This window comes from Dendrobates tinctorius, unplaced genomic scaffold (assembly GCF_039654945.1).
Source record: "Dendrobates tinctorius isolate UK_male_01 unplaced genomic scaffold, ASM3965494v1 ptg000069l, whole genome shotgun sequence".
In the NCBI taxonomy this organism is placed as follows: Eukaryota; Metazoa; Chordata; class Amphibia; order Anura; family Dendrobatidae; genus Dendrobates; species Dendrobates tinctorius.
The window spans coordinates 11,513,180-11,531,222 of NW_027361737.1; the positions used below are offsets into that span (position 1 = coordinate 11,513,180).

General features: G+C 42.1%; 1 protein-coding gene across 5 annotated transcripts in view; it reads left to right on the plus strand.

The window, feature by feature from the left end:
- The window catches only part of SPSB4 (splA/ryanodine receptor domain and SOCS box containing 4), a 194,406-nt gene that overhangs the window by 140,140 nt on the left and 36,223 nt on the right, over positions 1 to 18,043 (plus strand). The gene's annotated exons all lie outside the window — the stretch shown is intronic.

The window sequence follows — 18,043 nt, forward strand, 5'->3', positions numbered from 1 at the left end:
TTTCCATTTGTTAATCACAGTTTGAACGCTGCTGACTGGCATTATCAATTCATTGGTTATCTTTTTGTATCCCTTTCCTATTTTACACAGTTTAACTACCTTTTCCCGTAGATCTGTTGACAATTCTTTTGCTTTCCCTATGACTCACAATCCAGAAACATCAGTGGCTGGATGAAAGATGCAAGAGTCTGTCTGGATCCCAGAAACTCACTCAGCTTTTATGCACACACTGATTACAAGCAAACAGGTCACAGGTGAGAATGTTACCTTTAGTAGCCATTCAAATCCATTTGTGTCAACTTCTGTGCATGTTATCAGGCCAAAATCACCAGGATATGTAAACTTTTTATCAGGGTAATTTGGATGTTTTGGGCTGTCATTATGTTTCTAAAAGAGAAAACACAGTAGTTTGAAAATAAATGGCTTCACCCAACCACTAACCATAAGTGGAGAAAAAGTTTTGGTGTTATCATTCATTTTCTCTGAAAAAAGGTCAAGAAATCAAAAATTCTGCCGGGGTATGTAAACTTTTGAGCACAAATGTATATTTATTAAACTCGTGTTAAAAAGAAACGGGCTTAAAACAGATTCTCCAGTTACACTGTTACAAATTTTATGTCGGTGTGGCCCTTAATCATTGCTAATAACCAAATGTAGAATTTCAACACCTTATTGTTTTGGTTTCATCTTCCCATTAAAATACAACCACACAGAGCAAAAAGCGCACATTTAGCGTGCAAGTTCTCCAAAATCCACACTAATAGATTGGAATAAAAGCATAAGTGACATGAAGACAACATTATTAGAGGTGAGCAAAACTGAAAACCTGTGTGGAAATGTTCCAATATAGCAACTTGAATTTTTGGAATACGAAACACTAAATGAGATTAGCATTTCTGTGTAAATATATGAGCGCCATTTTTGAAGTTGACAGCATTAATTGGCTATGTAGCTTATAATAGGATATTATAGGACAGTTTCACAAAATAGGAGCTGGTTATTCCTATATGTCTTTGCATTGCTGAGATTTCGGAAGATAAGGCCATATATAAGATCAAAGTTCTCTTCTGTACTTTTTTTCTGAGAACGTTTCCTAGTTGTATCCCTGCCCCTCGGGAAAAAAAAAGTTAATTGCTATCACCAGACAAATGATACCTGAGCCATTTGCCCAGTTCCCCAGATCATAACACACATTTGTGCCCTGATCCCCCCATTTCTACCAACACCATAGACACGGATGTAAGCGATATCCATGTATAACAACATTTAAGATTTAAAAATGAAAAAAAAACAAAAATTCCATTGATCACATTTAAGAAGCTTAGACCCAAATCAATTATCTCAATTAAATTAACAGCATTTTTCATGTAAATTGATAATTGAACAAATAGTTAAATTAGAATTAGCAGTGACTGGTACAAATCTGAGGAAAAATAGAGGGCGGCATTTCTGCCTAAGAGACAAAAGACTAAAAGAGGAAAATGCATTTTTTATGAACAGAAAACTGAAAGGCGCGGCATCCCGAGATTGCACGAATCTTTGACTTTATCCTTCCCTTCTGCAAGCGCAGGGAGGCGACAGGATGAATCAGCTCGGAGAGAGAAGACGGCGGCGCGTGTATCCTGTCTGGAGACTTCGTTCCAGTAATCTCTGTAAAATAGCTGCCAGCCTCAAGAGAGGACCCATCGCTCAGCAGTAGTTTGCAAACAAGCCGCATGTTCTTTTATATCCCCATCATTCATGCCCTGCTGGAAGTGGCATCATACCTTCTGCTAGGTGCGTCCCTCAATGACGCTCATTGATATGTATGACAACTACTGTGCCTTTATCAGTCTGTGCATTATAATATGACATTCTACTTTATATATTATATTATGAAGGTGATCTCCCACAAATTACATAATACCACGCTGATCATAGCCATTTATCCAACATGTCACTTAGGCCGTATTCACATCATACTTTCCAGTTTCCACCTATGTACGGTATATGTTAAAAAAAAGCTCCAGATTTGTGTCTATCACGTTGGAATGGAAACACATACCTCGCCCATTGGTTCCAAATCTAAAAAAGTGAGTACCATGCGTTTATTACTGTATGGGCTCGTGCAGATGACTGTAAAAATTGGACGAGTGCTATCCATCGTTTTGATGGACAGCGCTAGTCCCCATGTTATTCTTGAGACACATGTATACAGGGAAAAGGGGATATGGGAGAGTTACTGTAGCTCACTGATGGAGTCTCTTCTGGAAAGCAGAATCCTCACACGAGCCCCGGTCCTGGGCGTATACGAAGGCAATATAGAAAAAGATTTCTCCAGCGAGGTTAAAGTAAAACTTCACATTTATTTATAAAGCATTAAAAGGGTATGTCAGCAGCACACTGAGGAATCAGGAGGGACTAACAACCAACGCGTTTCGACTGTGAGGTCTTAAGCATGGTCCCATGAAACGCGTTGGTCGTTAGTCCCTCCTGATTCCTCGGTGTGCTTTTGTTATACCCTTGTAATGCTTTATAATGTGAAGTTTTAATTTACCTCACTGGAAAATAATAATAATAATAAATAACAATAATAATATATATCATCGGACCGTGTCGATCACAGGAAAAATTTGCCGCAAAAATGAGTTGCATCTGACTATCGGATCGCACTGGGTCAATCATGTCTATGGGTCTGTGGAAAATATTGGACTGCAGAAAATTGAGAAAATTGGTTCACACCGTGATCATACTCTGATCAGATGACAGAAAATCAGTCGTGTGACCCTGGCCTATATGATAGTGTACAATAGCATAGTCTGCCGTGCTGTTCAAAATCGTTAGCATATTGCTGAACCCTTTATAGGCTGCTGTCAGGTGAATGGAGCCACTTCCAGCATACATTTCTAACATGATTTGAGCAAGGTATTATTAATACATAGCTCATTTCAGGACCACCGCTAGCAGCTTGCAACATGTGATTGTAATTTTTACCAGTTTGTACCACAAAATAAACAAGCCTTGATAAAACTCTATCAACCCAAAAATAAAGAGGAAGACAAGGAAAACAAATAAAAAACAAAGAGGGGCTCACCAGTACTTTGTCTTCCAAGGACCCACATAAACTTGGGGACAATTTTACAATTTTGCCCTAGTTTGACACAAACGTAGAACCAGTAGAGTAGGGCAAAGACATTGTTCGAAGCCTTTGGGTCTATTGAAAAATTTGGAACAGGATCCTCCACCTGCTATTTGCCTTATGTACATATGTTTTTATTGCACGTAGTTCTGTGACTGATACTACAACACCATTATAGCTCAGCTCAAAAGACTGAGAATCCGGACAAACCGCAACATAGTGCCCACTAACATGTAAACCAGTCACTTTTCAGCAGTCTTGTTAATAGTTAAAAGACGAGAAGAAAATACAGTGTGACACCGGGCTTCTCTGCAGAGTCAGATGCCAATACCGATTATGGTGTGCACCTAGTGACGATTGCTAGATTTCCTGGTATTATCTGGGTGGTTATTTGATGCGCTGAGGAAGCTTCTCATAAAACAGACACAGAGCAGTGAGATAGTGCTGGATTTCATAGTCTGCTTATGCTGGAGCAACTACAGAGGCCGTGTAGTATTTCTGAAAAACGACTGTAGCTTCCTGTGCCCAAACAGTGATTACATTAGCTAAACAACACTGGCAAAAGAAGAAAGGCCGGTCGGCATGTATCCAGCATACAGCTGCAAACCTTTGTAACAGGAGCCGTGTTTTGGTCCATATTCTGTAAGTAGTGTTGTTACACAAGACAGGTTCTGGCGCCAGGAGACATCTCATTGTTTACTTAGGTGAATGGGATATAAGGTGTTTTGTGCTCCTCGAAAATATGAATATCTTAAGCGAGGGTCTTCTTCTATTTTATGCCATAATGGTGCACACACTTGTAGTTTTCCTACTTGTTGTGGCTTGTTTTTATATATGCTGAATATTTTGTGTTTTATCCTTGAACTTTAATGACCAAATAATGAATTGTCCAATCAAATATTCGAGCTGCATTAATGTTATGAATGCAAGTGTGAGCAGGTTGCCGGATGCAGTGACAGACAGAAGGCAGATCCAGGGTTAACAGGTTTTAATAAAACGGGGAGCTACTCCACGTACGGAGGTAGGTAAACTTGAGGTAAATAATGGGCAGTACAGGGAATGCAGGGGTTTGGTTGAGGGGAAATCAACGTAGAGATAACGAGTGAAACTGTTATGAAAGTAGTCACTTATCAATCAGGCGTTTCCTGTCAGAATAGGTCCTGGAGCAAATGACGGCACCAACAGCCGTTGGCACAATGTAGATCCAGTGGGGTCCCGAAGAAGGTGACAATACGTGCCCGGCTGGCAATGTTGAGTCTTTGAAACGTCCTGTGGAGTCCTCAGTAAGGCGACTCCAGTGGCTGGCAAGGTATATAGGCCACAGTCCTGTCAGAATTAGGCGAGGCTCGACAAATATGCATCGGGGATTCAGGAAGCAGCAGTACCCGGTCACAGTCTCTGTTAGGCGACACATTCACAGCACTGACTGTTACAGAGCGATTGGCACCTCGATGTCTGGGAGCCAAACTGTACACGGCGGGCTTCTCGTCAGAGTCCCTGTGGTCCGGCTCTCTCACAGCCGGGCATGCGCCTCTCCTGCTAACAGCCCAAAGCAGGAGCTCTCACTCTCCTCAGCAGGGTGCTGCACCTTCCCACCAACAACTCTGTTTCTTTCCATGCCCAGCGCAGCCCCTAGTATCGCTTAGCTATGCCCCTTTGGACAGAAATAAAGTCCTGCCGGCTCAAGCTTCCCCCCAGGAACAGGGGACGCACCCTCGTCTCCCTTACACAAGTATATATATTTCTACATAAACCAGGCTTTCATTATCCCATCTGCATGTTGTAAAGGTAGAGACCTTGATTTGTGTATTTGTTGTGCTTGCTGTCATTTTAATAAAATTATTTTATCTGCTGCAGTTCTACTAATTCTCTGAATGCTGAGCTCTGTATAACTCCACCCTCACCACTGATTGGCAGCTTTTTTGTACACTCTGCATAGACAGAAAGTGGCCAATCACTGGCCATGAGGTTGGACAAAGCACATGAATAAGGAGGACTACCTGGCATGAGGCTTACTAGTTCTCTAGTGCAAATTTTTAATCACAGCATTCACAGGTGATCATGGTGGGAAGAAATTTAATGAATTGATTTGTTACAACAGTGGTATCATATTAAGGATGGCGCTGGTATCAGTCAGTTCATTAGAAGAAGACATTCTTTCACAAATGCTGGTAAAGATGACTGCATGACGAGGGGCTGGATTATACACCGGTGACACTGGGACTGAGTGAGAACACTGAATCAATGATTAAGTGGTATCCCAATACGTTTCTCCATGAAGTGTATGTCCACAACTCATGCACATGGTTGTGTCACTGTTATTATATGATAATACGCAGTCTTATGATGAGATCTTGGCATTTTTTCTATCCAGGTAAGGCCGGTTTCACACGTCCGTTTATTTCCAATACTGGAAAAACCAGTACCGGAGATATCCATGTCCGTGTGTGTGATACGTGCGGCACACGTGTGGCAACCATGTGCCGCCCGTGTGCCGCATCAGTACCACACGGATGGCCAGCAGGGAAGAAGCACTACTGTAAGCGCTGTTCCCTGGCGGCGGGAGCTGAAGACAGCTCACATCATTCTCTCCTGCTCTGCCAGCGATTGGCTCGAGCAGGGGAGAATAATGAGAGCTATATTAAAGTTAGAACGATGACAGCAGGTGGGGGCTTTTGGGACTATTACTCCCATCAACCTACACCTGCTGCCGCTAAGAACAGTGATAGCAGGAGCGCATCATGGGGTATACCTCACCCGCCGCCTGCGCTATAACGAAATAAATGAATGAAAAACCCGGAGTGGGTTTTCCCCCCTATTTTCTATAACTAGCCTGGCAAAACTCACAGCTCGGGGCTGCAACCCTCAGCTGTCAGCTTCAGTAAGGTTGGTTATCAAGAATAGAGGGGTCCCCACACAGTTTTTTCTAATTACTTAAATAAATAATTTTAAAAAATGTCAATTTCAAAATTTTGCAATTTCACCGCACTTGGAATTTTTTTCCCATTTTCCAGTACACGATATGTTAAAACCAATGGTGTCGTTCAAAAGTAAAACTCGTCCCGCATAAAAAAAAAAAAGCCCTCACATAGCAATATTGACCAAAAAATAAAAAAGTTATGGCTCTGGGAAGAAGGGGAGCAAAATACAAAAACGAAAATACCTCTGGTCGTTAAGGGGCTAACACTGCTGGAGCTTAGGCTGAAGTCTGGTAGGATTGTGCCTTTTTGTGGATGACTTTTCTCCAGGAGATAGGACTGTAATCTGTTCAGGTGAGCCCGCACTGATGTATATGTGCTCTTCTAAATTGTTTATTTGCTGTAACACCTTTGTGCCCAGAAGAAGCTGTTTTGGGGTTTTGAATCCCTTGGAGTTTTATGAAAGCAATAAAATGGCACCTGTTTGGACCAAACAGTATTGCCTTTGCGAACGTTGCCTAATGCCTACCTGAGAGAGTGAATCCCTACAATATATATACTGAAGTTCTGTTCTCTGTACACCATAGTATTGTGATTTCTAGCCACTGGGGTGTTGCTTGTTAGGCCGGGATCAGACTCGCGAGAAACTCGCACGAATCTGGCATCTCATTACCCGGCACTGCGTCCAGCACACGGGTCCGGTGTATTTCTATGCAGCTGAGTGCTCTGGTCCCGAGTGCCAGCGGCAGTGCCGAGTATTGAGATGCGAGACTCGTGCGAGTTTCTCGCATGTGTGACCCCGGCCTAATTAGAAACATTCATCAATATGGTATGGCACTCATTGCTTCTATCCTTTATGTAACCAGAATGTTTTATGTGACGGTCTCCGTCTTTAATACAACAAATGCAGAACTCCACCTGTGAACTAAATGTAATTCTGCCAGGAATCCAGAGCGGTTGGTCATGTATTCGCAGTACAGGTGCTTCTCACAAAATTAGAATATTGTCAAAAAGTTAATTTATTTTAGTTCTTTAATACAAAAAGTGAAACTCATCTATTATATAGAGTCATTACAAACAGTGATCTATTTCAAGTGTTTATTTCTGTTAATGATTATGGCCTACAGCCAATGAAAACCCAAAAGTCTTTATCTCAATAAATTAGAATACTTTATAACAATAGCTTGAAAAATGATTTCAAAATCCGAAATTTTGGCCTACTGAAATGTATGTTCAGTAAATGCACTTAATACTTGGTCAGGGCTCCTTTTGCCTCAATTACTGCATCAATGCAGCGTGGTATGGAGGCAATCAGCCTGTGACACTGCTGAGGTGTTATGGAAGCCCAGATTGCTTTTATAGCAGCCTTCAGCTCATTGACTCTGGTTTGTCTCATCTTCCTTTTGACAATACCCCATAGATTCTCTATGAGGTTAAGGACAGTCAAGTTTGCTGGCCAATCAAGCACAGTGATTCTGTTGTTTTTAAACCAGGTATTGGTACTTTTTGCAGTGTGGACAGGTGCCAAGTCCTGCTGGAGAATGAAGTTTCCATCTCCAAAAAGATTTTGGGCAGAGGGAAACATGAAGTCCTCTAAAATGTCCTGGTAGACGGCTGCGCTAACTTTAGTCTTGATAAAACACAGTGGACCTACACCAACAGATGACAAGGTTCCTCAAACCATCACTGATTGTGGAGACTTCACACCAGACCTCAAGCAGCTTGGATTGTTGCCTCTACACTCTTCCTCCAGACTCTGGGACCCTGATTTCCAAATGAAATGCAACATTTACTTTAATCTGAAAACACCTTGGGCCACTGAGTAACTGTCCACTTATTTTTCTCCTTGGCCCAGGTAAGACGCTTCTGGCATTGTCTATTGGTCATGAGGGGCTTGACACAAGGAATGCGACACGTAGCCCATGTCCTGGATATGTCTGTGTGCGGTGGCTCTCGAAACAATGACTCAAGCAGCAGTCCATTCCTTGTGAATCTTCCCCAAATTTTTGAATGGCCTTTTCTTAACAATCCTTTCAAGGCTGCTGTTATCCCGATGGCTTGTGCATCTTTTTCTACCACACATTTTCCTTCCACTCAACTTTCCATTAATATGCTGGGATACAGCACTCTGTGAACAACCAGCTTCTTTAGCAATGACCTTTTGTGGCTTACCCTCCTTGTGGAGTGTGTCATTGACTGCCTTCTAGATATCTGTCAGGTCAGCAGCCTTTCCCTTGATTGTGGAGCTACTGAAACAGACTATGGAACCTTTTTAAATGCTTAGGAAGCCTTTGCAGGTGTTTTTTGTTAATTGTTCTAATTTACTAAGATAATGACTTTTGGGTTTTCATTGGGTGTAAGCAATAATCATCAATATTAACAGAAATAAACACTTGAAATAGATCACTCTGTTTGTCATGACTATATAATATGAGTTTCACTTTTTGTATTGAAGAACTGAAATAAATTAACTTTTTGATGATATTCTAATTTTGTGAGGATTACCTGTATATTCCGTTTTGCTATCTTGCACGGAATTCTGATCTAGTTTGCTAAGTTAGCTGAAGGGAGAGGCAGCGTTCTCTGCTAATTGAGGTTTCCAAGGACTCGCATAACAGTGTTGGTTATACAGCGGACAACCTGACATTTCCACCTGACTGTGGAAGCTGCTCATATTCCTCCCTTATCAGCGTATAACATGCTCAGATTTTGATCAGAACTGTTATAAAATGGCAGCTGTGTGTGGGAAAATATCATCATTGCCCCTTTCCTGTCTCGACACATCAGCTTATTCTTCACAGGAAATGTCTGAGGCCAGTAATGGGTACATGTGAAAATGAGAGATCACTCAACGCCATCCCTTTTAAAATAATCTGGTCTCAAGCCCAAGGGCAGCCTGTCAAGACGTTCAGCGCAGATAGAGTTGAGGGAAATTAGTGTGCCAAATTAATCCTGCCAGTACGCAAAAAAAAAAAAAAGACTCTCAGAAGTATAATACCGTAGCTGTGAGACCTCCTACTGGTTCAATATTTAATGTTAGATTGAGTGTGTTCTACTCATGTTCTATATCAAGCCTCATAGACGCCACGGCAGCAGAGGTGCATACATATAGAACTTATAGTGTCGGAATGGGGTGCCAATGGCCCGCTAGTAACCAACTCCAGGGCCCAACTTTTCAGCTACATGTAAATGTGACATTATCTTCAATCACAAATTTACATAGCAATGAACTGGGTAGATTGTTAAAGGAAGAAGATGCCGCCTCTGTCTGTACATAGTGTCTCTAGTATATTGTGCCCGGTACTGCTCATATAAGAGGGTGGTGGCGCACTCCTGCACAGGGACCCACTGGGGGGGGGGATTCTCTTGTTCTCCTGTGGGCCAGTCCAAGCCTGCATACATAAGACCCCTGCAACTGGTATTTCCTGGGAAATCGGGTGAATTACAATAACGATAATCTTCTAAGAAACAGAAAGGCTCCTAGAATGACAAGTCTGAGGCTTTTTTTCTGTAGTCTTTTTTTATATTGTATTCAACATTTTCGGGGTTATCTTGTTCTTCACATATGTTTAAATATTTATTTTACTTATATAGCACCATCATATTCTGCAGCACTTTTTTCAATGTCTCCATTGGAAAACCACAAACAGCAGGAATGATGGTGCACATGTATTTTCTTCATGTATAATTGGTTTAGGAGAACATGATGTACGATCTCCGGTATCAAACGCAACAGCATCATATATGCCTACATGTGAAACCAGCTAAACTCTGTACTTTTAGTTAATTACACCCCCATTACTGTACTTTTATAGTTCTGAATTTATAAGGCTAATTCACACCGTGTTTCTCTGCATTGCTGTTTTTTGAAATGCAGGGGGAAAAAAAAAATCGCATCTCAAAGCCAAGTATAATGTTTTGTGTTTTTTTTTGTTTGTTTTTTTAAACAAGCACTTTTTTTCTTTGTAAATCAATGATGAACATTTTCAAAACCATAAACATTAATATATGCATTTTTTTTGTGTGGGGGGGGGGAGGAGGAGTTTGACAAAGAAGGACCAGAAAATCATACAATGTGAAGTCGGGCTCATGGTCAGCAAGAGATCTTTGGTTGTTGAAGCCCTGTATCTGTTAAAGGACACTAGTCACTCTCATGCCAGGAAATTATCCAGTATGTTGGAAAATATAATAACACCAAGCAAGCGGAGCAATAACCACCAAAATACCAAAATATCCAAAAATATTAAAGAAGTCTTTAATGTAATAGTATTAAAATATAAAATTCACATAGATGAATAGTACAGCATGTAACACGAAACAGATAGTTGTTAACACACGAGTCGGGAAAAACCGGATGAAAAAGCAGTCCTGCGTCCAGACATGGACATAAATGGGCTAAGAAACAAGAAGTATTAGTTCCTTAATTAGGATCATATCCCTTAGTCTGTAGTATAATGCCATCAGAGAATAAACCCCAGTCACCATATAGTACTCTTCCCTGTAGTAGATCCCCGTACACATGTAACCATGGCTAGTAAATGGATCCAGGTATATGGGACAAAAACATGCGGCATAGAGACAGAGTAATCAGGGGTTAATCTTACCCATGTCCTTGATGGTGTGCAGGAACTTGCCCCTACGCACGCTTCGCAGTTGCTTCCTCAGGGAGCCTTGCTCACATAGGTGCCCCCTCCTTGCCTTTCATATCCCCCGTTAATACTGCCATTGGTGGCGCATGTAATTGGTGACATGAGGCGCCGCATCACCACACCTCCCCAGGCATCACAGAGTTCAAGCGTACCACAGGTGCACAACAGTGGGAGGCACAAAACGCTGAAAGACGCCCCAAGCAGGAAGACATGCACACTGGTAGATTGTGGGAGTCGGCGCCATGTTGGAAAAGAGCAAAGATGCCCATACTGCTCTTAGGACATGTCAGAGCTTACAGCAACATTCAAAAAACGCATACCAACAGGACCCCCAGCGCGTTGCAAAATATATAGACAAATACCCAAATATGTATATAGTATAATGCAAACAAAATATTTGATTTAAATAGCAAAAAGCAAAAAACTGCAATATAATGACATTACACCTGTGCACAGAGTAGCTTGAAAAATACATAGATACAAGAGAATAGTACTCAAATACATAAATACAATAAGATAGTTCACAAATACTCATGCATCAGTACTAGTAGTATAATATTGCAAAAGGGTATATATAAAAAGCTGTATCACAATAAGCACATCATAATACATCATATACTGTATATTGGTGTTTAAAATGCCGTAATAGTGGCGTCAACAACGTAGTGCCGGTAATCTGTATATGATGTGCATCCATGGAGGGTATGCATTCAGGCAGCAAAGGAATGAAGGCAACATCTCGTAATCAAGTTTCATGCTAATAACAAAAAAGAGAGACACACACAGTTAAAAAATAAAAATAATTATTGGTCCAGATGTAGGGAAGGTGACCTGATGGACGGACGGACTTGTCAGAATGGAGAAGGAAAGGTTTGCACAGTTTAGGTAGGTATACCCATGATCCTAAGTCAAAAAGGCAGTAGTCACTTCAAAAAACATGTCCCAAACAGAAATCATCACGGATGGTGCCGTGAGGACCCAAGAAGTGAAAAACAATGATATTGATAAAAATATAAGTTTTTATTGATTATTGATTAAAAATAACATAATTATATTAAAAAGACAGGACTAATTGGTCTCCAACATGGGGCGTAAGGAAAAACCAGCAAGAAGAGTATATGGTATCTCCTTTATCAATATCATTGTTTTTCACTTCTTGGGTCCTCACGGCACCTTCCGTGATGATTTCTGTTTGGGACAGTTTAGGTAGGTGTCAGTTACTACAGTGGGGAAACAGCTAGGAAAGTGTAGTGGATGTGCAGTACCTTGGGTTGACCATTAGAGGGCAGAGAGGAGTGTGAGCAAAGGACTTGACATCAGCTTAGGGCTTAGGAAACCGTTGGTCATGGGGGGGCGGAGTTACAGGGAACCGGGAAAGGTATAAATTTGAAGGAGGGTTCCAGAAAGTTCCAGTCCCCAGGGGGAGCTCAAGTGACAGGAGGACTACGAAAGTTTGTGCACTCTGAGGAAAACCAAAACAGGGGGACTAAGGAGAGAGAACGTTAGGGGGGTGGTCCTGACAGGAAAGTACCGCAGTATAGACGAGGCATCGAGGTAAAGCATACCGTATTGAGAGAGACGACTGTTCAGTAAAAGTACTGTTGGTTACGGGCCTAAGGCGGCCACAGTGACGGATCTGACAGGAGCGTCAACAGGTGAAGAGGGGACGGTACGTATATGTACGTCCCCGATGTAAAGTACGGTGTGCGGGAAACAGCCCTGAAAACGGAGGGCCGATAAGTGAAGTGAAGTGCGGTGTACTTCGGAGGCCGTCAGTCGGACGGCAAGAAAATAAACTTGGACCTGTTGTACCCGACATTTGCCTCCATCGTGTCTCTGTTACATCTCTGTGCAGTATATCGAGGGACCACCCCCCAGCTCGGCCCACCGACCCTACAAAAACAACCATACAAAACTATAAAAAAGAAAAACTGAGTTGCTCGTTGAGTCCTGCAGGGACCATGGTTTCAAGTAATACAATCCAGCAACATTCTTTCTGTGATAAAATCCGAAAGCTATCCCCACCCCGGATTCCCATTTTAACCCGATCTATCCCCTTAATTTTAAATTCATTGGAGTTAGATTTATGTTTCAATCGGAAATGTCTGGGGACGGTTTTTATGGATCCCACATCAGCAGCGTCACGGGCGGCCTCAATGTCCCTAATATGCTCACGGGTACGGACACGTAGCTCTCGTGAGGTAAGGCCTATATAAATAAGGTTACAGCTACATGTCGCATGGTAAACCACGTGTGTAATGGAGCATGTGATGTATTCTCTTATCTCAAATGATTTGAGACCGTCCGATGACGCAAAGGAGGTAGCCCTAACATGGTTCCTGCAGGCCAGGCATTTATCACAGGGAAAGAATCCATTGGTCTTCCCCCTCCCTTCAAACAAGAAATGAGAATTGGACACATAGTGGCTAGAAACCAAAGAGTCTCTCAAATTCCTGCTCCGTCTAGCCGTCATTAATGGGTATGGAGACAACCGTTGGCCCAGATGTACATCCGTCGTCAATATAGGCCAGTGTTTTTCAAGTACTTTGCGCATCGTACCCCATTGCTGGTTAAATGTGGAGATATATCTTATCTCCATATTAGTGCCCTTATGTTGGAAAACATCTAGTATCATTTCTAGGGGGTTTGTCATGCTTAGAACCTAAAAATTGATTAATTTTTTACTGTTTTTGATTGAAGTTTAATTGGCATCTGCAGTCCACAAGACATCTCAATTTATGCCCTTGGATTGCAACTTCGCCTCAATAGCTAAAATGAAAAAGTAGCAGTATAAGCAGTCCTTCTCCTCTTTCCGGTACAGTGCACCCCATAAACGTTCTTAGACTTTTCTAGTGGTGTCCTGTCTTTCCTGGGAACAAAAGGGTTGGACATTAAATCTAATATCCTTTTGATCCTAAAAGCAACGTATTGGTGGAGAGCTGGAAGTCCCAAATAACAGAGAAGGTAGTTGGCTTGTCACACTGAAATTGGCAGGTATCATCTTTATTATTCGCCAAGCCACAGATCCTAAATTTCTCTGGTGGAACTGTGTGTTACAATTTTGTGGTCTGGAGCATAAGAGAAAATATATAAATAATATAAGTAGAAAATGTGTACGTGAGGGGGATGGTACTGATAAAGTTCAACACGACTATCATTATAACCAATATTCCTTTATATCATAGCTAAAAGCATGATCACAGTAATTACACGCAATGTAAGTGCACACGACCATATTCATTCCATTCAAGAAAAATGGTCCAATTATTCTGATCAGAGTGTGATCAGAGTGGCATCAGTTTTTCTCAGAGGCAGAAAGAAAAATCAAAGTCCTTCAGCTCCCTCCCTCTGTCAGTCCGTGAAAATAATTTGTCACGGACCCATAGACGTGCATTGGCAATTTTGGATCAAAATTGGACACAGATCTTCACTGTCCCATAGAATAATATTGGGCTGAGTACTATCCGATAAAACATTGGATAACACTCGGCCGTGTTATACCGCAGTGTGAGTGAGCCCTTATTGTTCTGCCCCGGTGTGGGGTCTTAAATCTTCTATATTCGGACATATCTGTAATGTATTTAGTTATGAACTCACAGCTATTTCTTTATGAGTATTGGCGTTATACATGAGATGACTGGTCCTTTAGGGTTGTAGATAGTTTACAAACTGTAATTCATTTAATTGTGTTTGCGTTTTTTTTTATCCAGAATGTCATAGCTGGTTGACCACAGATGCGTGTCTGCTACGATTCAGATGAGCTCCATTATAAAAGCCATTTACTCATTTTACAAGGTCTAAGGTGATTCTTTTCTGTTTTATGGGCCTGAACTTGACGTTTCCCTGCAATGCTGTTGTATAGTTTACGACTCTCCCAGCGCATTAAAGGGCTTGGCATTAAAAGCATGGTAACTAGCAAAAGAGAGCTCTCAACATGGCCGGCCTTGTGTCTGCCTCGCTATTAACCATTTCCCTCATTAGTGGAGTGAGAGCAGAATGATATGTCAGTTCTACCTGGATGAAATACATCAATGACGTGTCAGGGAAAAGATTCACAAAGTCTTGTTTTGTTGAGTCTGTTTTTGGTCAAACCATACGAAAGAAAACTACTAATCATTCGAGTCTATTGTATAGAATATCTATCACCAAGAAAATAGAGGGGGAAGCCAGCACTGCTTAAGGTTAGAACGCATAAATTGGAGTGCATATTCACATAATGTCTAGCTGTATTCAACAATGAGATATTTAGCAAAAAAATTGATCAATTCAATTGAGCCACCCCGCCGCGCCAAGGCAATCTCATATGGGGGGTCCTACTCTATATATTTTTAATAAATGCTGTGCCATTACGGCCTCCTAAATACATTTAGAGCATGACCACATCAAGTGCAGTCTGTACCTGAACATTGCTGGATCGCTCCCATGAAGCCAGATGAAGCAAGTGCAGATGAAGGCCAACCAGGTCTGAACACAGACATATCAGGAATTGCCTCCACACATTGCCTGACCAGCAAACATAGATGAAGGGCGATGTTGGTCCAGACACAGGTGCACAATTAAATAAAGCTTGGGGCAGGGTGGGGCTGCCGTGTGTGTGCACAGCAGCCTAATCCATCACAATAAACACAGAAAAATTATGGCGGACATAACCAAGCGTGCACGGCAACAGTGGTGGTGAGCCACAAACCAACAACAAGAAAATAGAGGGGGAAGCCAGCACTGCTTAAGGTTAGAACGCATAAATTGGAGTGCATATGCACATAATGTCTAGCTGTATTCAAAAATGAGATATTTAGCAAAAAAATTGATCAATTCAATTGAGCCACCCCGCAGCGCCAAGGCAATCTCATATGGGGGGTCCTACTCTATATATTTTTAATAAATGCTGTGCCATTACGGCCTCCTAAATACATTTAGAGCATGACCACATCAAGTGCAGTCTGTACCTGAACATTGCTGGATCGCTCCCATGAAGCCAGATGAAGCAAGTGCAGATGAAGGCCAACCAGGTCTGAACACAGACATATCAGGAATTGCCTCCACACATTGCCTGACCAGCAAACATAGATGAAGGGCGATGTTGGTCCAGACACAGGTGCACAATTAAATAAAGCTTGGGGCAGGGTGGGGCTGCCGTGTGTGTGCACAGCAGCCTAATCCATCACAATAAACACAGAAAAATTATGGCGAACATAACCAAGCGTGCACGGCAACAGTGGTGGTGAGCCACAAACCAACAACAAGAAAATAGAGGGGGAAGCCAGCACTGCTTAAGGTTAGAATGCATAAATTGGAGTGCATATGCACATAATGTCTAGCTGTATTCAAAAATGAGATATTTAGCAAAAAAATTGATCAATTCAATTGAGCCACCCCGCCGCGCCAAGGCAATCTCATATGGGGGGTCCTACTCTATATATTTTTAATAAATGCTGTGCCATTACGGCCTCCTAAATACATTTAGAGCATGACCACATCAAGTGCAGTCTGTACCTGAACATTGCTTGATCGCTCCCATGAAGCCAGATGAAGCAAGTGCAGATGAAGGCCAACCAGGTCTGAACACAGACATATCAGGAATGGCCTCCACACATTGCCTGACCAGCAAACATAGATGAAGGGCGATGTTGGTCCAGACACAGGTGCACAATTAAATAAAGCTTGGGGCAGGGTGGGGCTGCCGTGTGTGTGCACAGCAGCCTAATCCATCACAATAAACACTGAAAAATTATGGCGGACATAACCAAGCGTGCACGGCAACAGTGGTGGTGAGCCACAAACCAACAACAAGAAAATAGAGGGGGAAGCCAGCACTGCTTAAGGTTAGAACGCATAAATTGGAGTGCATATGCACATAATGTCTAGCTGTATTCAAAAATGAGATATTTAGCAAAAAAATTGATCAATTCAATTGAGCCACCCCGCAGCGCCAAGGCAATCTCATATGGGGGGTCCTACTCTATATATTTTTAATAAATGCTGTGCCATTACGGCCTCCTAAATACATTTAGAGCATGACCACATCAAGTGCAGTCTGTACCTGAACATTGCTGGATCGCTCCCATGAAGCCAGATGAAGCAAGTGCAGATGAAGGCCAACCAGGTCTGAACACAGACATATCAGGAATTGCCTCCACACATTGCCTGACCAGCAAACATAGATGAAGGGCGATGTTGGTCCAGACACAGGTGCACAATTAAATAAAGCTTGGGGCAGGGTGGGGCTGCCGTGTGTGTGCACAGCAGCCTAATCCATCACAATAAACACAGAAAAATTATGGCGGACATAACCAAGCGTGCACGGCAACAGTGGTGGTGAGCCACAAACCAACAACAAGAAAATAGAGGGGGAAGCCAGCACTGCTTAAGGTTAGAATGCATAAATTGGAGTGCATATGCACATAATGTCTAGCTGTATTCAAAAATGAGATATTTAGCAAAAAAATTGATCAATTCAATTGAGCCACCCCGCCGCGCCAAGGCAATCTCATATGGGGGGTCCTACTCTATATATTTTTAATAAATGCTGTGCCATTACGGCCTCCTAAATACATTTAGAGCATGACCACATCAAGTGCAGTCTGTACCTGAACATTGCTTGATCGCTCCCATGAAGCCAGATGAAGCAAGTGCAGATGAAGGCCAACCAGGTCTGAACACAGACATATCAGGAATGGCCTCCACACATTGCCTGACCAGCAAACATAGATGAAGGGCGATGTTGGTCCAGACACAGGTGCACAATTAAATAAAGCTTGGGGCAGGGTGGGGCTGCCGTGTGTGTGCACAGCAGCCTAATCCATCACAATGAACACAGAAAAATTATGGCGGACATAACCAAGCTTGCACGGCAACAGTGGTGGTGAGCCACAAACCAACAACAAGAAAATAGAGGGGGAAGCCAGCACTGCTTAAGGTTAGAATGCATAAATTGGAGTGCATATGCACATAATGTCTAGCTGTATTCAAAAATGAGATATTTAGCAAAAAAATTGATCAATTCAATTGAGCCAATTGGCCTTCATCTGCACTTGCTCCATCTGGCTTCATGGGAGCGATCCAGTAATGTTCAGGTACAGATTGCACTTGATGTGGTCATGCTCTAAATGTATTTAGGAGGCCGTAATGGCACAGCATTTATTAAAAATATATAGAGTAGGACCCCCCATATGAGATTGCCTTGGCGCGGCGGGGTGGCTCAATTGAATTGATCAATTTTTTTGCTAAATATCTCATTTTTGAATACAGCTAGACATTATGTGCATATGCACTCCAATTTATGCGTTCTAACCTTAAGCAGTGCTGGCTTCCCCCCCTATTTTCTCATAGAATATCTATCGCCCAGGGAATAGCCCTAT